The sequence below is a fragment of the Pelobates fuscus genome, chromosome 1 (genome assembly GCF_036172605.1).
Source record: "Pelobates fuscus isolate aPelFus1 chromosome 1, aPelFus1.pri, whole genome shotgun sequence".
Classification (NCBI taxonomy): Eukaryota; Metazoa; Chordata; class Amphibia; order Anura; family Pelobatidae; genus Pelobates; species Pelobates fuscus.
Genome location: NC_086317.1, coordinates 387,104,995 through 387,108,990, shown reverse-complemented (window position 1 = coordinate 387,108,990; position 3,996 = coordinate 387,104,995).

Sequence of the window (3,996 nt, the reverse complement as noted above, 5' to 3'; positions counted from 1 at the left end):
GTGACGTCACTACGCACGCGCGCGGCCGCCATCTTTAGAGAGGCAGAAAGCAATATGCGCTTCTCTCCATGAAGGCGAACGGGAAGATAGCTCCCCTCGTAAGATGGCCGCCGCGCTTCCACGCACTGCCAGTGGGAGGGGCCTGTGCTCGGCGTCCATTTTATGAACACACGTCACGAGCAGCCCGAAAGGGATTCTGGGTAAATAGCTTCCAGGTTAGAATCATCATTAACTGGTTCATGGCAGGGGGCGGTCTCGCTGGGTTGGGGAGCCGTCTCCGGGCTCCGTATCAGCCATAAGGCGGTTAAACCTCACATCACTTATAAGGCCGTGCCTGTGCGGCAGGTCAGCTGGTCTAGAGCGAGCGCTTTACGACGCTTCCTAAGGCGGGAAAATGAAAGCAGAGGGATGATGGTGTTGTGTTCCCATGGTAACATGTTCACCGCCATTACAATGATGGGTCTATTCACCCAGCAGGGCACTCAGTCAGAGCTGGCTAATTTTCACTTACATTTTGTAATTCCACTCAGGTTTCAGGGGGTTTCACTGAACAGTAAACTTTCTGTAACTCAAACTTTCACATTTTAGGACAAAACCTATTTGAAACATTCTTCCCAGCCAAGTGCTCAGAGAGTGTAATAACATTGAGAATTAAAGGGGCGGTAAGCAATAATGTCACTGCATCTAACAGGAGCGCTATAGTGTCAGGAATACAAACATATAACTATGGGTCCTACATAACCCCATACACAGGGTTATTTGCTGAAGTGGGAATGCAATGTGAATTTCAAATTGAAGTTCTAAGTAGCTATACTGAAAGCCTGGCTGTCTTAGAGGACTTAGCGCTGCTGAAGTGCATTCAAAAAAATGTCAAATGGAAAAAAAATAAACAAATAAAACTATCCTCAATGGAGTGTTTCTTAAAAAAATAAAATAAAAACCTGATTGGAAGAAGAATAGCATAATAAAGAACCTACAAAGGAGTTTCCAAAAAGCACTTCTGTCCACAATATTACCTTTCTGGCCCTGTTCTTCACTGGGACTCAGTATTAACGGGATTGTAACTTTTCCCAAAGTTTTCCTGTGTGCAGACATTAGTCTTGAATGTGTGTTTCACTTGTCTATTTATGATGTGCTATATAGATTGTAGTATGGTGGAATCTCGGTAAAAATAAATTTAGTAGGCCGAGATTACCACGTGGCATGTGTACGTGCATATGCTGACGTATCGATCAGTTGGTTGCACGAGGCAAGATACGATCAGTAGTGTACGGAGCATGTGCAAGAATACAGGATGTAGTATTCCCCTCCTCCATTGTGCTGGACAAGCCATGCGGTCAAGCAGGAAGTTAATTCTTATTTGTATTGATTGGTCAAGAGAATGTGCGGGTGGAGCTTAATATGGGAGGAGTTATGTGCCTATATAAGGAGCCTGCACTATTGTCCGGGGCTCAGAACTTGCTGTATTTTGGTGACATTAGTCCCTCTGAGTCCCGATCGGTGATCCAATAAAGAATCTCTTCCTTCCTGAAGAAACCTGTGTCCATCTCTCTGTGCTTGGCTTCCGTCAGTTTCTCCGGTATCATTTGGTGCATTGGCCGGGAAGCTCATCGTTCAACGGTAGCTGAGAGGCGTGAGACGGTCTATCTTTGCCCACGTTCTCTACGGCTGCACCCCTGAACTTCTGCGTGGACCTCCCTTCGTCTCGGCGCCACTGGTCTGTTGTCCAGGAGATCATCGGCCTCTACGTAAGAAGTGCTGGGGTGTCCCCGTCGATGAGTGTGAACTCAGGTTCAGGAACGAGGAGGTAAGACAACTGCTGTTTTAGACGACAGACCCACTAGGGGTATACCGATTGTGCGGTAGGCCCATAAGGGGTTATTTGTGTATGGAATCTGCCCCCTCTGTCGGAGGGAAGGAGCGAAGGCGCACCGCTCAATCGAACGCTCAGGCGGGGTTCTGGTGTAAATAGCCCTAGCCGGACACCGGTGTCTTGTCTAGACTAGCGTTCTAGGGTGTATATTTTGTTCGCTAGGTCGGAGGGACCGGGAGACTAAGCGGCGTCTGTGTAAATTCGGTTCGCTAGCTGTCAACCTATCTTGGCTAAGTGGGAAGGCGTGTAAATTTGGAACCCACTAGATTTTTGATAGTAATCGACTAAGAGGCGTCTGTGTAAATTCGGTCCTCTAGCTCGCTATATGTGGTGCTTGGGCAGTGTGGCTAACCAAAACGGGTGTACATAGTTTTAGGTAGTCCATTCAAGGTACTGGCCAATAGTTTAGTTGGGAATTGTAAATGTGTTAAAGATTGTTTAGTAAAGTGTATATCTTGTTAGATAGCGCAAGCTCAGCCGTCTAGCGAGAGTGTTAATAGTGTGTTGCTGTATCATAGTGCACGGTACCATAACCCTGTATATTTACTGACACTGTATATAAGTACTAATCACTGTCGTCCATTGCATGTTTAACACCATAACCACTAATAATTGTATTGTGACCTTAAATTGTGCTTTGACCTATGCTAACCGTACTGTAACCGCTATTTGTAAAAGACGATGTTACTGGGGTGTGTTATAGACGGGTAATTCATATATAGAGAATTATAGCGTGGGTGACTGTATAGTTTCGCCAAAGCGCATAATATTGATTATCTAGTGACTGGTGTAACAGCTGTGTGTGTACGGGAATTCCCTGAGTGTTTATTGTGTTATTGTGTACGTTTCACTTGGTAACCGTACCACGTGGTGCTGTTGCCAGAGGAAACGGGTGTGACTGTTGAAAACTACGTGTGCATAGTATTCGTTGTCAACGACGTTCCATTGATAAGTATGGGCGCGTCGGAGTCAACGATTCCGGATCCCTTAGGTTGTATGGTAAAGAATTTTAAAAAGGGATTCAAAACATGTGATTTTGGGGTTAAAATGTCTCCTGTACGTTTGGTCACTTTGTGTACTAGGGAGTGGCCTACTTTGGTTGCGGCATGGCCGCCACGTGGCATTTTGGATCCAACCCTGATACAGCGTGTACACGTGGCTGTATCGGGTAGGCCTGAACTTTACGGACAGTTTCCATATATTGATTGTTGGAGACAGGCCGTAAATGACTCGCCAAAATGGATTCAGACATGCCACGAGGAGCAATGTCGCCTCATGGTGGCCAGGACTTGTTTGTCCACTAGGACTGTGGTTAGGCCCATTTTGGACACGCCCCCTGAGTCCGAGATCCCTTTGCCGCCCCCTTACTTCCCTACAGGAAGAGGTAACGCGAATGCAGGAAGTTCTATACCCCTCCCCTCATTGCCCTCATCCACTTCCGCTTCCTCCTCTAGTACAGAATCCACCCCCTCTCGTACTAAATCTCCCCTTCCGGAACCAGAACCAACCCCCATTAGATCTGAATATCCTGATTTGGCGCCACTTCAGACTTCCGGTCAAGCTTCTTCTAGCTCGGCTGGGAGTATTCTATTTACTAACTTTTCCCAAAATCAAGCTCCCACATCCTCATGCCCTATTTCCCCCCGACTGGAACCCATAACTGACGTCCCTCCACGTAGCCCCATACTAACCCGACAACTGACCGGTACCCAACAATTAAAACATTATCAGATGCCTCTTCGTCTGAATCCCGGGTCAGCCTATATCGATGCCGCAGGTCAAATGGCACATGCTGACCCAGTCTTCGTATATGTCCCGTTCACGACTACCGATCTCTTGAATTGGAAGACCCACAATTCCTCGTACACTGAGAAACCACAAGCTATGACCGATCTGTTCACCTCGATAGTTCAGACACATAATCCGACATGGGCTGATTGCCAGCAGTTATTAATGACTTTGTTTAATAATGAGGAAAGGACAAGGATTAATCAAGCGGCCATTAAAGCGCTAGAGGATAGAGCCCGTGCTTTAAACCAAGCCAATCCAGCAGCATGGGCCGCAACACATTATCCTAACACCGATCCCGACTGGAATGTAAATGGCGCAGATATGGTTCAACT